The sequence below is a fragment of the Artemia sp. Qi Xiang Cuo genome, chromosome 5 (assembly GCF_049724085.1).
Source record: "Artemia sp. Qi Xiang Cuo chromosome 5, ASM4972408v1, whole genome shotgun sequence".
NCBI classification, from domain to species: domain Eukaryota; kingdom Metazoa; phylum Arthropoda; class Branchiopoda; order Anostraca; family Artemiidae; genus Artemia; species Artemia sp. Qi Xiang Cuo.
Genome location: NC_142798.1, coordinates 68427202 through 68451062, shown reverse-complemented (window position 1 = coordinate 68451062; position 23861 = coordinate 68427202). Strand labels below are relative to the sequence as shown.

Here is a 23861-nt window from a genome sequence, read left to right as displayed (position 1 = left end):
CTGTCGTGATTCATTTACATGACGACTATTTGATCGCGTAATTTTTGGCTGTAAGGGATATTCTACGAATAGGTTTCTGGTCACACTCTGAAAAGTTTTGTCATCTGGGTCCCTTTTATATGTCATAAATTTCTTATTTGATAGAAAATATATACTAGACAATTTGATGTTGTTAAGAAAATAATGAGACATGTAAAAAAATTGATCATTTGGTCCTTTTGAAAAAAATATTTTTTCTTGATAAACTTAGCCTACATGTTTGATATTGAATTGACTGATGATACAATTCATCAAGTCAATTGCGTTGGCAACATATCAAACTAAAAATTCCTTCAGTACCGCCAAGCTTCATGGAAAATTTAAATAGGGGGCCTTTGGCTAGAGCAATTGATCGACCAATCAGTTAGATTACAATTATTTTTTAGCCTGATTACTGAATATTTATGTTATTTTCTGCAGATGTAGTTTTAGTACCATGTCATTAAAGTTGCACATGAATTGCTGCTGATTGAATATGTTTTCTCATCATATGATTTTTTTGCCAGTATTTGCTTCATTGAAAATTGAATTCCTTATTGCTTTCGAACCTTGTTAAGAAACCGATAAGGATTTACTAATATTTATTTTTATTTACTCAAGTCAACTCTAGGAATTTTCACGGCTCTGGCCTCTTCTCATATCCAGTTAATCTTTCGCCTTTTACTAAAGATTACAGTGGGGAGGGACACTTGATGAGTCTTAATAATCCTGAATGCCGAAAGGCAGACTAATCTATACTCTTGTAGTATGTTCTAATATTCCAAGATTACTTATCTGACAAGCCCGACTACTTACCCTTAGCGTGTGACAAGACGTAAATGACATGAAAGGTCAGCAGGAATACTACTTGAGGAAACGGTCTTGATTAGTGGTCAGACAAGTAACCCTGGAAAATGCAGGATAATTGAAGTCGATGAAGTCATACATGAACAGAAATTCAATGTTTTCAGAAATGAAAAACAAACTGTGAAGTTATGCGCAGATAGAAAAAAGGGACAGTAATTGTGAAATGTGGCACACCTTCCAGGGGTTTCTAAATAAGCTATGTTTATAGTAAAGTAGACATGATTAGTGTTGTTATTCGCCTAGTTTCATACAGCTTTTCAGTTGACAAGTTACTGGTCAAGTATTTGTTGTCATCTTTTGCAGATTACATCCGGGAAAGCTAATTTTAAGCGGGTAAGGGTTGCTCAAAGGCACTCTTGACTCGGTGCAATGACGAGCCAAGTCCTAGGAGCTCTTGACTCCCCATTCTCTTAGGGCCCTTATTCCTCCTTCGTCTAGGAACAGTATTTTCATTCCAGTTTAGGAGGTTCCTCTGAAATGAGGAGTTTTGAGAGCTAATAGGGGCAAATCCTTTCTTCTAGATCCTTTCATCTAGGGTTTCTAGCCTAATAATATCAAAGATTTTAGTCTTTTTGGTTCCTTATCTTGTTTTTAGACACAATACTCTGTCTGGCGGGAGGGAGAACGCCATTCAAGAGACAATGCTCTGGGCGAAGGGAAAAGAGAACAAAGAGGCAATTCTCCATGTGAAGGGAGAACGAGAATCAAGTGAAAACGGTCTGTGAGGAAGGACGTCCCTGGAGCCTAACTGCAAGTAACACAAAAACCCTGTGATTTACCATCTCAAAGTTTTTTCTTGGTTGATACATTCGGGGAGTCTGAAGTATGGCATTCTGACAGCTTACCTAATGATTCCTTGGTCCATATTCATTCAATGAAGAATGAATTCATTTAGATGATGATTAAAGTGCATTCTGTAAGATATTTTGGTACAAGGCATTGATGTGGTCAAGGCTGGCCCTTGTTTGCATAGCAGGCCTTGCTGCAGAACCGTCCTAAATTTTACAGAAATCTATTTTTCTCCAGAGGAAGAAGACTTTTTTGAGGGTCCCATGGGCCTGTACGAGATTGGTATTTATTTCTTAAGCCCTTAGATGGTGTAAAAGCGAGCCAAGTTCAAGCTACATTTAGTCCTCTCTTGTTTCGTCTTAGAAAGTAACTATGGCTGGATTTGTTATCCTTACAGCATAGCCGCGTAATTTATTTAGGCTAAAACATAAACGGCAAAGCATTGCTCAAGAAATCTGAAAAAAACTAGCAAAAGTCCATACACAATATTACTCCATAAGACATTGATCTTCTACACTTGAAAAATCAAAAGATACTACCATTTTGGAATGCCTCGTACTAATTTGTTTCATTTTCTATTGCTTTTCTACGGTTCAAAGCTTAGGGTTCTTTAATAAGTTTATACTCAAATTCTGCTATAAAACTGGAATAATACTTTAAGGCCATCTAGTCTTCAACACAGTGTTTTGGCTACATTGTTAGCAATAAGATGGAATTATAGAATTAATCAAGTAAATGACAAATAAAAAGGATAAATATTAATAAAAATAAAGCAAGTAATCATTTACGTGATGAAGTAACACTGCATTGTTTATGTGTATTTTGCTTGGGTGACTAAAAATTCAGCTTTTGTGTCCATCTTTGGAGCAAATTTTATAATGTCGCAATACAAGTTGTATTATTATCAAGTAGCATGGGTGAAGAATACCAGTAACTTCAATGGGGGGGGGGGTGTATTTTCCTGCATGATTTTTTTCTGCATTCCCGCTTCCAGATTCAAGAAAGTCTTTTTGTGGCATTATTATTGAAAACGGACTTGTTTTTTTTCGTCTTTTTGTTAAAGAAATTGAAAAAACAACGAAATTTCCCTCCCTGGATTACTCCTCCCCTCCCGAGGGCCACATCCAGAATTCCTTTTTGGTGGGGGGAGGTATAAAATGGTTAAAACACTCATCGAAAATTCGTTTAAATGCATTGCGATACGTTTTAACATATCAGACAAAAATATCGCGGGGGGCACTGGATGTTGCCTAGCCTCTTTAATTTTCGTGAATTGACACCAATGATCATCACCAGTGGTGTTGATGGGGAAGAGGGGGCATTTTTCTTGTAATATTTGCTCGGCTCATTTTGAATCCAGTTTTTGTGTTCATGTTTAGAGCAAATTTAATAATACCACAACATAGCTTGCATTATTGTCAAGTAGGTTATATCAACGTAAATGGCATTTACGTTGGAAATTGAACTAAATCAAAATACACTATTTGTATCCAAGGTTGTCAAAAGGGAGTACATGTGATATTTACGGAAAAGTTAAGTTGAAACTTTCAGGGTATGTGGAGGGTAGTAGTTAGGTAATATTTTTCTATACTCAAGGTTGTAACATGATAGGGGCTTGAATCCCTTCAACCCTATATAAACCAAAAAATTATGCAGATTTTCAACTTATTTATATTTGAGTATTTCTCCCCCTACCTACCAATCGAAAGCATTATAGTACAACTTTTGTTAAAAAATTGTTGGGGAAAATTTTGGCAAACATATAACTAGTGAGCCAAAATTTGAATTCTTATAGAGAGAAACGGAAAAGATCTAAATTATTATTTTCTTAACCAATGAAAAAGAATATGTAAAATAAAAACTGTCAGAAGTTGTCATTATATAAAGGACAGAATTTTTTGTTAAATATATAATATTATTTAGCAAGTGATGTAACTAAGGAAGACTTTTTTAATAGTATTTCTTAACTAAGGCACTACGTTATATAGGTACTGTACCGTGTCCTATCTTTCCCTTGCCACGTTTCCCCTATATTTGGGACAATCCTTTTTTATTTGGATTGTCCCCAATCATTGCTTATATTCAACAACAAACAAAACTAATCACCTAAATGCTGCAACTCCTTTGGTATATAAAACTTTAAAATCAGCAAGTTTAACGTAGCTTACTAATTACCATATAATGCAAAACAAAATTCAACGCCTCCTAGCGCAGATGGTTATGCGCGTGGTGAAATCAATGTCGGAGAAATCTTTGGAGGCTTGAATTTTTTTTTTTTTTTTTTTTTACAGTACAGATAAAATCCTTGAAAATAAAATTTACAGCTGATGTCACAAATCGATGCAATTGTTTTTTGAAAATGTTTTTTCTATGTTATGATGTTCGTGGCTTTGCCGACATGTAACGTTAAATAAGTTTTAATATAAAAAGTTAAAATTAAAATTAGAATTTAATATAGAACTTCAGGCTATTTTTTTTTTGGGGGGGGGGATTTTAAACTAAACGAAAGAAACTTCATGCATTCAGTTTTGTCCAAAGGGCGATACCTCAGGAACGGCTAAGGTTACTACGTTGAAATTGTCAGGACATGTTCAATGGGGAATTGAACTAAATCAAAATATACTATTTTTAAATTATTTAATTTTCTTGGGGAGGGGGGGGGGGTCCCCAAGAAGGTCTTTGCACTTCTACTGCGATAGATAAAATATCTTTTCGTTGTATTTTATTGAAAAAGGGCTTGTTTTTCGTATTTTAGAGTTTTCTGCTAATTATAAAATTCTTATATAGTGAGAGTCATTAAAACAAAGAAAATGTTTTTTTTTGTTTAATAAATTATTTTTAATTTTTTGCATCATTTCTGTTTATTGGTCTTTTTGTTTCAGTTTTGGCTCACTATGTACAACCATGTAATTTAAATTTTGTTTCATGCAACTTTCAACTAGAAGTTAGTCATTTGCGCCTCTCTGGGGCCATTTTTTTTTTAATTTCATGTTTTTCGAAATTTTTCCAAAATTCCTGGTAATTAGTCATTGTATTCCTGGTTAGTTTCAAATCCTGTTAAAAAAAACAAAAAACTGATATAAATTTACGGTACTGTTTAACTTAATGGTACATACCGCTATAGACTCTATCAAGGAAACTAGTCAAACGAGAGAGAGACAGATACCTGGTTATAATGGTTTTTGAAACAAATTCGGGCTATATATTTGCACATTAGGGGACTGAGGGGGGGGGGTAAAGCATAGCATAAATTAAATACGTAACCTAACCTAGGTACCTTCCCCCCTAAACCCCCAAAAAACAACAGTTTAAATATTGTAAATTCAATGAGAAACCACGCTTTGCGATCAATTTAGGTATCAATTACCCGCTTTACGGGTATCCATGCTAAATTGCTATAGAGTGTATAGCCGTGTTTACCATTAAGTAAAATAGAACCGAATTTACTATGATTTATTTTCGAAAAGCTAAATGTGCTCTCAAGCGATTAGGACGTTTTTATCAGAAAGAAACCATGACTTTACTAACTAAATGAATAATCTAGAACCTTGATATGTTAATATGAAAATGTTTCACAACATTTGGATTTATAAAATCATACGGTAATTGTGCATTATATCTTACACACCGCTATATAATGTATCGGTAAGCACTAAAGAAAATCAGTCAAACGGGTATTTGCAATAGAGAAATGAATCGCAAGGCGTGGTTTCTCAATGCGTTTACAATATTTAAACTATCATTTTTGGGGTTTAGGGGGCGGGGGAAAGGAACCTAGGTTATGTTATGTTACATATCTAATTTATGCTATGCTTTATCCCCCCCCCCTAATGGGCTAATATATAGTCCAAACTAGTTTCTAAACTATTATATTTGCATCCTATTTTATTTTATTTCATTAGCATTAACCAAACATGACTTCTTTCGTGTGTAAGATATAATGCACAAGTACCAATCATATTTATTTGGCTTTTGAGCTGCCTTGATCATGAAGGAGGCGCTCCAGGGTTGCAATTTGTTATGAGGCAGGAGGGCTGCCCCCTCCAGACCCAGCTTGACCCCTTTTCAGACCTCAGTTTGTCCCCCAAGCTGAAATTTAGTTTCTGCAAAATATCTTGTCAAAACTTAGATAAGCATGCATAATTCAAGAAATGGAAACGGGGGAGGGATGTCGGGTTTTCACCTCTACTGCTACAATTTAGTACAATACCACAAAATATGGTACATGTTACAAAATTATGGTACAATGTGGTACAATTCAGTATTTTTGAACCTATATTTGTATTAATTCACCTACAAATATTTCATTTCACCCTGATCTGTTCGGTATAGTCAAGATAATTTAAAAAAAACAAAGTTTTTTCGAGGGAAGCAAAGAGCGAAGTTGAAACTAAAAACGGACAAAAATTATTACTTCACAGCCTATTTAATATATATTAATATAACTAGTACAAATAAACCAACTAATTATGTTTCCATATGCTTTTATGACTATACAAAACTAGCGCTTTACTGAAAACACAAAAGTCAAGTATAAAAAACAGGATTATTGATATAAGAGTCAAAAGTGAGTTTATAACCTGACAACACCAAAGGAATCTATAAAGTTTTTCATAGTCTTGCACCAGTTGCGACATTAGTAACTTCCAGTATACAACTAAAATTATCTTAAAAACATAAGCGTAAAATAAATATTTTTTAATAACTGCCAAGTAATTGAACAGCATACAGAAGTATTGGACTTATTTATCCGGTAGCATTTTGGTCTCACTAGGTATAATACCAATAGTGAGTAATATACAATTTTAAATAGTAAGAAATACGCTTTAGTATTACTCGGAATGAAAATAAAATAAGACATAACATGAACTCTGGAAATCCGATTATTTCTCTCTACACAACAGTGAATTTCAACCTATGATACAAATTCTAAAGCTAGTCTTCATTCATAAAATTATTAAGATGACCTTAATTTGAACTTGTGTACAAACTAATCATGACATGTCCTTTTAAGAACCAAAACGAGAGCCAGTCATTCAACTGAGCCATTGTGCAGAAGTGATACCAAATTAAACGTAAAAAAATAGAGAAAATCCTAAAATGGATTGTTGCTTTATCTTAAAAGTGATTGATCTTAAAAGGGATTGATAATATTTTGATTCTATAAAAGGTGTCCTTAATTGGTTTGCTTTTACTGTACCAAAACTCCTATATTATTGTGTGTTTTCAGTAAAGCGCTAGTTTTGTATAATCATAAAAGCATAGGGAAACATAATTAGTTGGTTTATTTGTACTAGTTATATTAATATATATTAAATAGGCTGTGAAGTAATAATTTTTGTCCGTTTTAAGTTTTAACTTCGCTCTTTGCTTCCCTCGGAAAAACTTTGTTTTTTAAAAATCAATCTTTGTTCGTGTTTGATTAAAATTTAATGAAGAAACAAGCTTTCTTTCGATTTAAATTAATTATAAAAAATTATCCCCAAAAGTCAGAATTGAAAAGCTTTAGTACCCTTTTTAAGTGACCAAAAAGATTGAAAATTGAAAGGTAAATAGTCCCCCTCACAGAACCCTCTTTTCCCGGAAGGCGTCCAGTCCAAATGTTGAGATAACTTTTTGAGTCAATATAGTTGAAAACTCCTTTAAATATGCATTTGGTGATGATATTGACCCCAATAGTACCTGAGGAAAGGGCTGTAAGTCATGTAATTTGCCCATAGTTCATATAGGCTATAGTATTTGTTATTGGGAAACATACTTTTTTTGGGAGGGGGGGGGTATTTTTCATGGCGAAAAAGTTCCCAGTGGAATGAAAAGGGATTTCTTGGCATGATTTGACTGATGGTCAGAAATTAAAAAAAATAAAAATTCGATTCAAGGGTTAGGAGCAATACTAAAAATTAAAACCGACAGAAATTATTCAGTATATGAGGGTGTTTGCTCCCTTACTCAATCCTCCTTTTTAAGTTTTACTTTTTGTCACCATTCTTTAAGAGATATTGATAAAAAAAAGGACCGTAGAATTTTAATGAATTTATTTTTAGAGAACATTAAGATTTTATCATAAAGACCGAAGGTTGCGGAAGGGGCAGACGCCTTCATTTTTTGGTAGTCTTAGCTAGCTCCCAAGTTCCCCTCAATTACTTTGAAGAGAGTATTATCTGCTCAGCTAACAGGGGAATCACGAAGAAGACTATCTTCGCTCATGTCGCCTGGTTTTGCTAAAATTACCGTTTTTATGCCAAAATAGAACTGGGAAGATGTTCTTTTTTTCTATATATATATCCAAATTTAAGCCAAAAAGATCATCTTCAAGAAACACAAGCATAATATAAAAAGTAACATACAAACAATTTAAAATTAGCTTGAACAATAAGCAGGCTAATTTAGATATTCAGAAAACGAAAATTTTCCAAAGTGCAATCGTTTAAAGTTTTTTGAAGTTGAAAAGAAAATTGTTTTTATAAGCATGTCAGCAGTAGAGGTGACCCTAAAGCTCCCACGAGTACAATACCCCTTCGAATCCCGATCCGGACACTTTTTTTAAAACTCCCACGAGTACACCAAATATGGGCATAGAGTCATTAGGGAGAACACGTGGTTAATGGGGTCAATGACCTAAATTTCCAAAAACAACAACAACAACATCGACCTTGACATTCGCTGAGAGCGTGCCAAAACAACAACAACAACATCGACTTTGACATTCGCTGAGAGCGTGCACTTACAACAACAACAACATCGACCTTGGAACACCTGTACTGTTGACCTCAATTCACCTATCGTGAATCAATAATTACCCTTAGAAACAACAAATTAATTCCCCTTTCTTGACAGATCAATCAACCAATGACATCATCTGTCAGACTCTAAAAATTTTTTCATAGAAACGATTCTCCAGGAATAGATCCAAATTATTAATGTCTTTGCCGCGGAAACAACGCTTTTGGTCGAACTCCAAAGGATATTAATAACCAAAGGCCATGGAAACAATTCTCCAAGAAATATCTTAGCGATGAATTGTTTTAGCGCAGGAATCAGGTTTCTTATTAATTTGAAATGCATTAGCGCAGAGATGTCAAAAACAAAAGGAACACGCTGAATTACGTTTAGGGATTATTTGGGCGAAACTGATTTAGACAGGTTATGGAACTATTTCGGCGAAACAGTTAGAGACATTTTAAAAGATGATTTTTGAAGAGATTTTAGAATAGAATTTAATGGTGAAACTCTGTGGTCGTTATAATACACAAGTTTCATTTGAACAGTGTTGTGAGGTCCTCTAACCCAACCCAAAGGGTTCCAATCCCCCACCCCAACCCCGAAGGAAGCCCCCGGTCCTCAAAGGCCCCCCAAGCTCCCAAAGGGCCACCGGCGCCCCCCAAAGGCCCACCCAGACCCCCCAAGCCCCTCCCCCGGCCCCCAAAGGTCCACCGGGCTCCCAAAGGACCAATCGGTCCTCAAGTGCCCCCCAGACCCCCAAAGGCCCTCCCTGTGCCCCAAACGCCCACCCCCGGTCCCCAAAGGTCCCCCGGGCCAAAGAAGCGCCACCGGGATGCGCCGTGGGCCAAGAAAGCGCCGCAGGATGTGCCGCAAGGATGCGCCGCAGGAAAGCGCCGCAGGGGATGCGCCGCAGGGATGCGCCGCAGGGATGCGCCGCAGGAATGCGCCGCAGGAATGCGCCGCAAAAAAGTAAACTAAAAAGTAAAAATTTCGAAATGTTATCCCCCAAACGCCCTCCTCAGACCCCAAAGGCCCTCCCCTGGTCCTCAAAGGTCCCCCGGGCTCCCAAAGGGCCAACCGGCCCCCAAGGGTCCCCGGGTCCCCAAAGGTCCACCACCGGTCCCCAAAGGTCCACTGGGCTCCCAAAAGACCACCCAATCCTCAAGGGCCCCGGATCCCCAAACGCCCTCCCTGGGTCCCAAAGGCCCTCCCCCGGTCCCCATACATGCACACAAAAACTTACACACACAAAAACTTACACACACACACACACAAAAACTTACACACACACACGAAAACTTACACACACACATGAAAACTGACACACACACGCCGAAAATTACACACACACACAAAAACTTACACACACACACACACACACAAAAACTTACACAAGCACACGAAAACTTACATGCACACAAAAACTCACACACACATAAAAAAAACAAACAAACAAACAAACAAACTATAAAAAAATCACTCCAAAAAATACACACACACAAAATATAACTCCAAAACAAAACCACAAAAAAACGAATACGATTGAGAACAAAAAAAAACACACAAAAACACGAAAAAAAGAATACACACACACACACACACACAAAACATCCAAGTACACACACGAACAAATACACACACACCACACAAAATACACACACAGAAACTTACACACACACACAGACAAACTTATACACACACAAACAAACACAAAAAACTTACACACACAAAAACTTACACACACACACAAACACACACAAAAATACACACACACAAAAAAAAATAACATAAAAAAAAAATATCTAATACACAAAAAAAATTACACACACACACACACAAAAACTAAGACCAACACACAAAAAATTACAAGCACACAAAAACTAACATGCACACAAAAACTAACACACACAAAAAAACTTACACACACACACAAAAACTTACACACACACACAAAAACTTACACACACACACACACGAAAACTTACACACACACTCGAAAACTTACACACACACCCCAAAACTTACACACACACACACAAAATAAAACACACACACACACACACACACACAAAATAACACATGCACACTAAAACTTACATTCACACAAAAAATTAAATGAACAAAAAAACTTACACACACACAAAAATTACACACAAACACACAAAAGAAAAAACAAACACACAGGAAAAAAAGAACACACAAAAAAAAAATTACACAAACACACAAAAAAACTTACACATCAAAAAAAAAAAAACTCACACACACACGCACAAAAACTCAAACACACACACACACACACACACACACAAAACTTACAAACACACACACTAAAAAATACACACACAAAACAAAAAATACAAAAACAAAAACTAAAAAAAACACAAAAACAAACAAAAACTAACACATGCACACGAAAACATACATGCACACAAAAACTTACATGCACACAAAAACTTAAAAACACACACACAAACAAAACTTACACACACAAACACACGAAATCTCACACACACACGCAAAAAATAAAAAACACACAAACACTTACACACACACACACACAAAAACTTACACAATAACACAAAAAAAAATTAACACAAACACGCACAAAAAACTTACACACACACACTCACACAAAACATACACATACACACACGAAAACTTACACACACACGCCAAAACTTACACACACAAAAACTTACACATCCACACGAAAACTTACACACACACACACGCAAAAACTTACACACACACAAACATAAACTAACACACACACACACACACACACAAAAAATAACACAAGAACATAACAAAAAAAAAACAATATAACGCACACCCCATTTCACACACACACACACACACAAAAATGCAAAACAAACCCAATAAAAATTACACACACACGAAAAAATTTACAAACACAAAAAAGTAAAAACACACACACACACACAAACACATAGACAAAATTACACACACACACAAACACACAAAAAAAACAAAAAAACAAAAAAACTAAAACACACAAAAAAAAACACACAAAAAAACACACACACACAAAAACTGACACACACACACAAAAGCATACACACACAAAAACTTACACGCACACACAAAAACTTACACCCACACGCAAAAACTTACATGCACACAAAAACTTACATGCACACAAAAACTTACACACACACACAAAAACTTACACACACACAAAAAAAATAAATCAAACAAACAAAAACTGAAAAACACAAAAACACTTACACACACACACACACACACAAAAAATTACAAAATCAAACGAAAACTTACAGTCACACAAAAACATACACAAAACTAAACACACATGATAAATTACACACACTCCCTCACGTCAAAAATTAAACACCAACAATAATAGACACACAAAAACTTACACACACACACACACACACACAAAAACTTACACAAACACTAACAATTTAACATTAACACAAAAACAAACATGCACAAACGAACTTACACATGCACAACATAATGAACTACTGCAAAAACATATACACACACGCAAAAACTTACACACACACACGACCGAATACGCACACAAACACACACACACACACAAAAACTTACACATTCACACGAAAACTTACATGCACATGAAAACTTACATGCACACAAAAACTTACACACACGCACAAAATCTTACACGCACACACAAAAACTTACACACACACACACGAAAACTTACACACACACATGAAAACTCACACACACACACGAAAACTTACACACACACGCCAAAACTTACACACACACAAAAACTTACACACACACACACACACAAAAACTTACTCAATCAATAGATATATTTCTTTCACTAAAAAACTAAGATTCACTCTAAAAATTACACACACGCACACACACACACACACAAAAACACAAACACACAACTCACACACAGACAAAAAAACACACACACACAGAAAACTAACAAACACACTCAAAAACTAACACACACACAAAAAATTAAACAAACACACACACACACACACAAAACTTACACATGCACACGAAAACTTACATGCACACAAAAACTTACATGCACACAAAAACTTACACACGCACACCTCCCCCGGCCCCCACAGGTCCACCGGGCTCCCAAAGGACCAATCGGTCCTCAAGTGCCCCCCAGACCCCCAAAGGCTCTCCCTGTGCCCCAAAGGCCCTCCCCCAGTCCTCAAAGCCCCCCCAGCTCCCCAAAGGGACACCGGCGCCCCCCCAGGCCCACCCACCCCCCCACAGGGCCTCCCCCGGCCCCCAAAGGTCCACCGGGCTCCCAAAGGACCAATCGGTCCTCAAGTGCCCCCCAGACCCCCAAAGGCTCTCCCTGTGCCCCAAAGGCCCTCCCCCCGTCCCCAAAGGTCCCCCGGGCCAGAGAAGCGCCACCGGGATGCGCCGTGGGCCAGGAAAGCGCCGCAGGATGTGCCGCAGGGATACGCCGCGGGTCAGGAAAGCGCCGCAGGGAATGCGCCACAGGGAGGCACCACAGGGATGCGCCGCAGGAATGCGCTGCAGGAATGCGCCGCAAAAAGTAAACTAAAAAGTAAAAATTTCGAAATGTTATCCCCCAAACACCCTCCTCAGACCCCAAAGGCCCTCCCCTGGTCCCCAAAGGTCCCCCGGGCTCCCAAAGGGCCAACCGGCCCCCAAGGGTCCCCTGGGCCCCCAAAGGTCCACCACCTGTCCACAAAGGTCCACTGGGCTCCCAAAAGACCACCCAATCCTCAAGGGCCCTGGATCCCCAAACGCCCTCCCTGGGTCCCAAAGGCCCTCCCCCGGTCCCCATACATGCACACAAAAACTTACACACACACAAAAAAAAACACACACACACACACAACAAATGACACACACACACAAAAACTAACACACACACACAAACAATAACACACACACGCCAAAACTAACACAAACACACGAAAAATAACACACACACACACACACACACACAAACTAACACAATCACACTAAAACTAACAAGCACACAAAAACTTACACACACACACACACACAAAAATTACACACACACACACAAAAAAACACACACACACACAAAAAAACATAAACACACACAAAAACTTACACACAAACACACAAGAACTTAAAAACACACTCAAACACTTAAAAAAACACTCCACAGATTACACACACACACACAAAAACTTACACACACACACACACACACACAAAAACTTACACACGCACACAAAAACTTACATGCACACAAAAACTTACATGCACACAAAAACTTACACACAAACAAAACTTAAACACACACACACGAAAACTCAAACACACACGCCAAAACATACACACACAAAAACTTACACACACACACAAAAAAACTTACAAAACACCAAACAAAAAACTCAAACAAAAACGAAAAAAAAATTACACACACACACACACACACACACAAAAAACTTACAAAAAAAATCACGAAATAATACAAAAAAACACCAACAAATACACACACAATAAAATACACACACACACACACACACAAATACAGACACATGAACGCCAAACCTAACAAACTCACAAAAACTTACATGCACACAAAAACTGTGTATGTGTAAGTTTTTGTGTGTGTGTAAGTTTTGGCGTGTGTGTGTAAGTTTTCGTGTGTGGGTGTGTGTTTTCGTGTATGTGTGTAAGTTTTCGTGTGTGTGTGTGTATGTTTGTGTGTGTGAGTTTTAGTATGTGTTCGTGTGTTTAAGTTTGTGTTTTGTTGTTAGTTTTTATGTTCTGTTTAGTTTTCGTTTGGTTGTGAAAGTTTTTTTTGTGTGTTTGTTTTTGTGTGAGTGAGTATTTTTTCGTGTGTGTGTGTAAGTTTTTGTGTGTGTGTAAGTTTTTGTGAATGTGTGTAATTGTTTGTGTGTGTGTAAGTTCTTGTTTGCAATTATGTTTTTTCGTTTGGGTGTAAGTTTTTTTGTGTGTGTGTGTGTGTGTAAGTTTTTGTGTTTCTAAGCTTTTGTTTGTTTATGTTTGGTCATGTGTGTGTGTGTGTATGTTTTCGTGTGTGTGTATGTGTGTAAGTTCTTTTGGTAATTTATGTGTTCATATGCTTGTTTTAGTTTTTTTTTGTTTCTGTGTTTTCTTAAGTTTTCGTGTGCGTTAGTTTTTTTTGTGTGTGTGTAAGTTTTTGTGTGTGTGTGTAATTTTTTGTGTGTGTGTGTAATTTTTATCGAGCATGTAAGATTTTGTGTGAACGTAAGTTTTTGCGTGTGGGTGCATGTTTTTGTGTGTGCGTGTTAGATTTTGTGTGTTTATGATGTTGTGTGTGGGTGTACGGGTTTTTTGTGTGTGTTATAGTGTTTGTGTTTGTGTGTGTGTGAGTCATTTTTTATTTGTTTAAGTTTTTTTTTGTGTGTGTGTGTGTGTGTGTCTGTTTATGTTTGTGTGTGTGTGTGTGTGTGTGTGTGTAATTTTTTGTTTGTGTTAGTTTTGGAGTGTGTGTGTGTTATTTTTCTTGTGTGTGTGTGTAAGTTTTGTGTGTGTGTTGGTTTGTGTTAGTTTTTTTGTGTGTGTTTGTGTGAGTGTTTTTGTGTTCTTGTGTATTTTTTTTTGTGTGTGTGTGTGTGTGTAAGTTTGTGTGTGTGTGTGTGTAAGTTTTGGAGTGTGTGTGTGTGTAAGTTTTAGTGTGATTGTGTCATTTTTTGTGTGTGTAAGTTTTGATGTGTGTGTGTGTAAGTTATCGTGTGTGTGTGTGTTAGTTTTTTGAGTGTGTTTTTGTGTAAGTTTTTGCGCGAGATTGTGTGATTTTTTTTTGTTTTCTTTTTTTATATTGTTTTTTTTTGTTTGTGTGTTTAATTTTTTGTTTGTTTTTCATTTTTGGGGTGTGTGTGTGCGTTTTCGTGTTTTTGTGGGTGTATGTTTTTTGTGTGTGTGTGTGTGTGTAAGTTTTTGTGTGCATGTTCGTTTTTGTGTGGATGTAATTTTTTGTGTGGTTGTTAGTTTTTGTGTTTGTGTGTGTGTTTTTTTTTTTGTGTTTGTTTTAGTTTTTTCGTTTGTGTTTAACTTTTAGTTTGTTGTTGTGTAAGTTTTGTGTGTGTGTGTGTGTGTGTGTGTGTGTGTAAGTTTTTGTGCGTGTGAGTGTGAGATTTTTTGTGTTGATTTTTAAGTTTTTTTTTTGTGTGTCTGTGTGTGTTAGTTTTTTTTTTTGTTTTATTTTTTTCGTGTGTGTGTTAGTTTTTGTGTGTGTGTGTGTGTGTAAGTTTTGTGTGTTTTTAAGTTTTTGTGTGCATGTTAGTTTTTGTGTGGTTGTTAGTTTTCGTGTGAATGTGTAAGTTTTTGTGTGTGTGTGTGTGTAAGTTTTTGTGTGTGTGTGTGTAAGTTTTTGTGTGTCTAAGATTTTGATTGTGGGTGTAAGTTTTTTTTGTGTGTTTGTTAGTGTGTGAGTTTGATTGTTTGTGTGTAAGTTTTTGTGTGTGTAAGTTTTTTTTGTGTTTTTGTGTTTGTATAAGTTTGTGTGTGTGTGTGTGTAAGTTTTTTTGTGTGTAAGTTTTTTCGTGTGTGTGTGAGTTTTCGTGTGTGTGTGTGTAAGTTTTTTGTGTGTGTGTGTGTTTGTTATTTTTTTTGTGTGTGTGTGTGAGATTTTTGTGTTTTATTTATTAAGTTTTTTTTTGTTTTTTTGTGTTTTTTTTTTTGTTTTTTTGTTTTTATTTTTGTTCGTGTTTATTTTATTGTTCTGTTGTTGTTTTGTGTTAGTTGTGTGTGTGTGTGTGTGTGTGTGTAAGTTTTTGTGTGCTTGTTAGTTTTCGTGTTCTTGTGTTAGTTTTTGTGTGTGTGTGTGTGTGTGTAAGTTTTTGTGTGTGTGTGTGTATTTTTTTGGGTGTGTGTGTTATTTTTCGTGCGTGTGTGTAAGTTTTCGTGTGTGTGTAAGTTTTTGTGTGTGTGTGTGTGTGTGTAAGTTTTTGTGTGTGTGTAAGTTTTTTTGTGCATGTATGGTGACCGGGGGAGGACCTTTGGGACCCAGGGAGGGCGTTTGGGGATCCGGGGCCCTTGAGGATTGGGTGGTCTTTTGGGGGCCCAGTGGACCTTTGGGGACCGGTGGTGGACCTTTGGGGACCCGGGGGACCCTTGGGGAACGGTTGACCCTTTGGGAGCCCGGGGGATCTTTGAGGACCAGGGGAGGGCCTTTGGGGGTCTGAGGAGTGCGTTTGGGGGATAACATTTCGAAATTTTTACTTTTTAGTTTACTTTTTGCGGCGCATTCCTGCAGCGCATTCCTGCGGCGCTTTCCTGCGGTGCCTCCCTGCGGCGCATCCCCTGCGGCGCTTTCCTGACCCGCGGCGCATCCTTGAGGCACATCCTGTGGCGCTTTCCTGGTCCATGGCGCACCTCTGGGGACCTTTGGGGACCGGTGGAGGGCCTTTGGGGCACAGGGAGGGCCTTTGGGGGTCTGGGGGGCACTTGAGGACCGATTGGTCCTTTGGGAGCCCGGTGGACCTTTGGGGGCCGGGGGAGGGGCTTTGGGGGTGTGGGTGGGCCTTTGGGGGCGCCGGTGGCCCTTTGGGAGCTTTGGGGGCCTTTGAGGACCGGGAGAGGGCCTTTGGGGCACAGGGAGAGCCTTTGGGGGTCTGGGGGGCACTGGAGGACCGATTGGTCCTTTGGGAGCCCGGTGGACCTTTGGGGGCCGGGGGAGGGGCTGGGGGGGGGGGGGTGGGCCGGTGGGGGCGCGGGTGGCCCTGTGGGCGCTGGGGGGGCTTTGAGGACTGGGGGCTTCCTTCGGGGTTGGGGTGGGGGATTGGAACCCTTTGGGTTGGGTTAGAGGACCTCACAACACTGTTCAAATGAAACTTGTGTATTATAACGACCACAGAGTTTCACCATTAAATTCTCTTCTAAAATCTCTTCAAAAATCATCTTTTAAAATGTCTCTAACTGTTTCGCCGAAATAGTTCCATAACCTGTCTAAAATAGTTTCGTCCAAATAATTCCTAAACGTAATTCAGCGTGTTCCCTTTGTTTTTGGCATCTCTGCGCTAATGCATTTCAAATTAATCAGAAACCTGATTCCCACGCTAAAACAATTCATCGCTAAGATGTTTCTTGGAGATTTGTTTCCATGGCCTTTGGCTATTAATATCGTTTGGAGTTTGACCAAAAGCTTTGTTTCCGAAGCCAAGACATTAATGACATGGATCTATTCCTGGAAAATCGTTTCTATGTGAAAATTTTTAGAGTCTGACAGATGATGTCATTGTTTGATTGATCTGTCAAGAAAGGGGAATTAATTTGTTGTTTCTAAGGGGAATTATTGATTCACGATAGGTGAATTGAGGTCGACAGCACAGGTGTTCCATGGTCGATGTTGTTGTTGTTGTAAGTGCACGCTCTCAGCGAATGTCAAGGTCGATGTTGTTGTTGTTGTTTTTGGCACGCTCTCAGCGAATGTCAAGGCCGATGTTGTTGTTGTTGTTTTTGGAAATTTAGGTCATTGACCCCATTAACCACTTGTTCTCCCTAATGACTCTATGCCCATATTTGGTGTACTCGTGGGAGTTTTTAAAAAAAAAGTGTCCGGATCGGGATTCGAAGGGGTATTGTACTCGTGGGAGCTTTAGGGTCACCTCTACTGTCAGCATCGAAAGGAGAATATTCTTATAAAACCTATGAGCTCCTCCAGAATGATTTTGGAGCCTTGTATTTCCTAGCTCTCCCATAGCTATCTTCTCTCCTATTTCTTGAGGACTGTGAGCTGTCCCTGTAGTTAGGCAGCTCAGGGCTATTGCCGCTTTTGAAATACTTTTGCTATATTCATTGGTCTTGTCTGTTTTCGCATACATGCGTTGCATAATTCGCTGTCTTTGATCCTAGCTATTTTTGGTCTAATATTAACTGGTAGCTTCTTAGCTACAATACTTGGTTTCGTGCATACTGAGATTGGCTTTGGGGTTTGTCTCATAGAATCTGTCTGTTTTTCCAACTGGTGTTCTTCTATCAACTGGCCTGGCTCCCGTTTCAGTTTTTTCCAGTTCAAGCTTAATTAATAAAGGCCTTTTATTTTCCCTAAAAAACTGCTCCCACTCTTTAGTTACCACTGATTGGACCTCCGTCATAGTGTATACACTTTCCCTTCTCTTTCTTGCTGCCATTTCACGCAATATAGCTCTCTCGAAAGTAACCACATCACTTCCCGTTTGTGCAAATCTTTTATCCATGTTAATCTTTTTCAATCTCGTAGTTATGTGTTTCACAACTAAAATCTGTCATAATATTGCTTGATGTAAGTTAGTTTCATAACTAAATTTTTGACGATTTCATTTCGTTACATGCATGAACATGCATGTAACGCATGTTCATGCGTTATATGTATGAACAACATAGCTCTTTAGATATTTGCATCAATCAATGCGAAGAGAATTCATGACGTATGATCTTGGGCTGTTTCAATCGTGAATATTCCGTTGTTGGTTGTAATTAATTTAAAAAAAAACTTTTTTCACAAAATAAGTTTTCAAAGAATAGTAAAGAACTCAATTAAACCAAAAATGAGCAAAAATAAAATCAAATAATCTACCAAGCGTGAAACTACTACAAATCAGCATCGATAAATATGTGAAACCCAAAACGATCAGAAATTACAATAAATAAGTGAGTCAAACTCAAAGCGAGCAGAAATTAATATGTGTGGGCTCAAAACCCCTATGCCTTCCCAAGGCAAGAACATAATTTACACTTTACTGAAAAAAAAAATGAATGTGCATTGTAAGTTTAATATACGTATACTGATATTTAGGAATCAAAATGTTATAATATGATTTATTAAAGTTATAAACGTAAAGATATTCATATTTTTGCATAATGTGCAAGTTGTGTTCAGGCCTTGAGAAGACGCAGGGGTTTTGAGCACTAGTCATATTAATTTCTGCTTGTTTTCAGTTTGAAAAAGTTTGCTAAAGTTTGCCAAGTTTATAAATGGTCGTAAATGGACAAAAAACCACAACTTTTGTTGGCCTGTAGTAAAATGTTTCTGTTGTAATATATGTTACTCCGAACAATTTAATCAAGTAATGTCAGGAATAATGTACTGCATGAGAAGAGAAAGAAAAACAAAGGAATGGAGAAAAGTAGGGAAGCCTTAATGACTTCAAGGGGGAGTCCATATATCGGCAGAGAGTCCCTAGGGAGAACACCTGTGCTGTCAGTCCGGCGGGGCACCATATATGGGCATGGAATCCCAAGGGAGAACACGTTTCCGAGAAATTGTTTGCATAATCGTTTGGATTTGATCCAAGAAAGGGGAATTTATTCAAGGATTATCGAGTCTAACGGGGACAGGGTCAATTGATTTGTTGTTGTTCGTCCAGGTGTACGCTAGGGGGAATGTATTGATCTAGGGGACCTAAATTTCCAAGGTCAATTTGTTTTCTTGGATGTCAACAAGAGTTCACATCAACAATTGCTGGATTATCGAGTCTAGCGGGGACAGGGTCAATTACACCTCTTTCAAGATCAATTGATTTGTTGTTGTTCGTCCAGGTGTACGCTAGGGGGAATGTATTGATCTAGGGAAACTAAATTTTGAAGGTCAATTTTTTTTCTTGGATGTCAACAAGAGTTCACATCAACAATTGCTGGATTATCGAGTCTAGCAGGGACAGGGTCAATTACAGCTCTTTCAAGATCAATTGATTTGTTGTTGTTCGTCCAGGAGAATTGTCTCCGGGCGAAGTTTATTAATGTCTGACGGATGATGTCAAGGTTGATTGATTGTTGGTGTTCGTCCAGGAAAACAGTCTCCGGGCGAAGTTTATTAATGTCTGACGGATGATGTCAAGGTTACTTGATTTGTTGGTGGTAGACCAGGAGAATTGTCTCCGGGCGAAGTTTATTAATGTCTGACGGATGATGTCAAGGTCGATTGATTTGTTGGTGTTCATCCAGGAGAATTGTCTCCGGGCGAAGTTTATTAATGTCTGACGGATGATGTCAAGGTCGATTGATTTGTTGGTGTTCATCCAGGAGAATTGTCTCCGGGAGAAGTTTATTAATGTCTGACGGATGGTGTCAAGGTCGATTGATTTGTTGGTGTTCATCCAGGAGAATTGTATCCGGGCGAATGTTTTGATCTTAGAGATAAAGAGATTAACGCGGGAAAGGGTTTCCTAGGAACACCCATTTTACAAGTTGAAGTACCCATCCTTTTCACCCACAACTTTACTTTACAGCTTTTTGAATGCTCCAACACCAAGCAATACTTTTCAAATGGCATTTCAGAACGAGTTATTTTCTTAATGTCCTTCCTAAACCCATTTTACAAGTTGAAAATCCCATCCTTTTTACCCACAAATTTACTTTACAGCTTTTTTGAATGCTCCAACACCAAGCAATACTTTTCAAAGGGCATTTTAAAACAATTTCTTTTCTTAATGTCCCTCCTAAACCCATTTTACAAGTTGAAGTACCCATCCTTTTCACCCACAACTTTACTATACTGCCTTTTTGAATGCTCCAACACCAAGCAATACTTTTCAAAGGCATTTCAGAACAAGTTATTTTCTTAGCGACCATCCTAAACCCATTTTCCAAATCGAAGTACCCATCCTTTTCACCCACAACTTTACTTTACAGCTTTTTGAATGCTCCAACACCAAGCAATACTTTTCAAAGGGCATTTCAGAACAAGTTCTTTTCTTAATATCCCTCCTAAACCCATTTTACAAGTTGAAGTACCCATCCTTTTCACCCAGAAATTTACTTTACAGCTTTTTGAATGCCCCAACTCCTAGCAATACTTTTCAAACGGCATTTCAGAACCAGTTCCTTTCTTAATGTCCGTCCTAAACCCATTTTACAATTTGAAGTACCCATCCTATTCACCCACAACTTTACTTTACAGCTTTTTGAATGCCCCAACACCAAGCAATACTTTTCAAAGGCATTTCAGAACAAGTTCTTTTCATAGTGACCGTCCTAAAACCATTTTAAAAGTTGAAGTACACATCCTTTTCACTCACAACTTTACTTTACAGCTTTTTGAATGCTCCAACACCAAGCAATACTTTTCAAAGGGCATTTCAGAACAAGTTATTTTCTTAATGTCCTTCCTAAACCCATTTTACAAGTTTAAGTACCCATCCTTTACACCCACAAGTTTACTTTACAGCTTTTTGAATGCCCCAACACCAAGCAATACTTTTCAAAAGGCATTTCAGAAAAAGTTCCTTTCTTAATATCACTCCTAAACCCATTTTACAAGTTGAAGTACCCATCCTTTTAACCCACAACTTTACTTTACAGATTTTGAATGCCCCAACACCAAGCAATACTTTTCAAAAGGCATTTCAAAACAAGTTCTTTTCTTACTGTCCCTCCTAAACCCATTTTATAAGTTGAAGTACCCATCCTTTTCACCCACAACTTTACTTTACAGCTTTTTGAATGCTCCAACACCAAGCAATACTTTTCAAATGACATTTAAGAACAAGTTATTTTCATAATGTCCTTCCTAAACCTGTTTTACAAATTGAAGTACCCATCCTTTTCACCCACAACTTTACCTTACAGCATTTGAATGCCACAACACCTAGCAATACTTTTCAAAAGGCATTTCAGGACAAGGTCTTTTCTTTATGTCCATCCTAAACCCATTTTACAAGTTGAAATTCCCTTCCTTTTTACCCACAACTTTACTTTACAGCTTTTTGAATGCCCCAACACGAAGCAATACCTTTCAATGACATTTCAGAACAAGTTCTTTTCTTAGTGACCATCCTAAACCTTTTTTACAAATTCAGGTACCCATCCTTTTCACCCACAACTTTACTTTACAGCTTTTTGAATGCTCCAACACCAAGCAATACTTTTCAAAGGGCATTTCAGAACAATTTCTTTTCTTAATGTCCCTCCTAAACCCATTTTACAAGTTGAAGTACCCATCCTTTTCACCCACAACTTTACTATACTGCCTTTTTGAATGCTCCAACACCAAGCAATACTTTTCAAAGGCATTTCAGAACCAGTTCTTTTCTTAGTGACCCTCCTAAACCAATTTTACAAATTGAAGTACCCATCCTTTTCACCCACAACTTTACTTTACAGTTTTTTCAATGCTCCATCACCAAGCAATACTTTTCAAAGGCATTTCAGAACAATTTCTTTTCTTAATGTCCCTCCTAAACCCATTTTACAAGTTGAAGTACCAATCATTTTCACCCACAACTTTACTTTAGAGCTTTTTGAATGGCCCAACATCAAGCAATACTTTTCAAAAGGAATTTCAGAACAATCTCTTTTCTTAATGTCCTTCCTAAACCCATTTTAAAAGTTGAAGTTCCCATCCTTTTCACCCATAACTTTACTTTACAGCTTTTTGAATGCCCCAACACCAAGCAATACTTTTCAAAGGCATTTCAGAACAAGTTCTTTTCTTAATAACCCTCCTAAACCCAATTTACAAGTTAAGTACTCATCCTTTTCACCACAACTTTACTATACTGCTTTTTTGAATGCTCTAACACCAAGCAATACTTCTCAAAAGGCATTTCAGAACAATTTCTTTTCCTAATGTCCCTCCTAAACCCCATTTTAAAAGTTAAAGTACCCATCCTTTACACCCACAACTTTACTTTACAGCTTTTTGAATGCTCCAACACCAAGCAATACTTTTCAAAATGCATTTCAGAACAATTTCTTTTCTTAATGTCCTTCCTAAACTCATTTTACAAGTTGAGTCCCCATCCTTTTCACCCACAACTTTACTTTAGAGCTTTATGAATGCCCCAACACCAAGCAATACTTTTCAAAGGCATTTCAGAACAAGTTCTTTTCTTAATATCCCTCCTAAACCCAATTTACAAGTTAAGTACCCATCCTTTTCACCACAACTTTACTATACTGCTTTTTTGAATGCTCTAACACCAAGCAATACTTTTCAAAATGCATTTCAGAACAATTTCTTTTCTTAATGTCCTTCCTAACCCCATTTTACAAGTTGAAGTTCCCATCCTTTTCATCCGCAACTTTACTTTACAGATTTTGAATGCCACAACACCAAGCAATACTTTTCAAAAGGCATTTCAGAACAAGTTCTTTTCTTAATGTCCCTCCTAAACCCGTTTTACAAGTTGAAGTACCCATCCTTTTCACCCACAAATTTACTTTACAGCTTTTTGAATGCCCCAACACCAAGCAATACTTTTCAAAAGGCATTTCAGAACAAGTTCTTTTCTTAGTGACCATCCTAAACCAATTTTACAAATTGAAGTACCCATCCTTTTCACCCACAACTTTACTTTACAGCTTTTTGAATGCTCCAACACAAAGCAATACTTTTCAAAAGGCATTTCAGAACAATTTCTTTTCTTAATGTCCCTCCTAAACCCCATTTTAAAAGTTAAAGTACCCATCCTTTACACCCACAACTTTACTTTACAGCTTTTTGAATGCTCCAACACCAAGCAATACTTTTCAAAAGGCATTTCAGAACA

The 23861-nt window shown here is 37.7% G+C and overlaps 1 pseudogene; it reads left to right on the top strand.

Moving 5' to 3' along the window:
- The first annotated feature begins 658 nt into the window (after nt 1-658).
- LOC148952433 (U5 spliceosomal RNA) lies at nt 659-749 on the top strand (annotated as a pseudogene).
- The last annotated feature ends 23112 nt before the right edge of the window (nt 750-23861 follow it).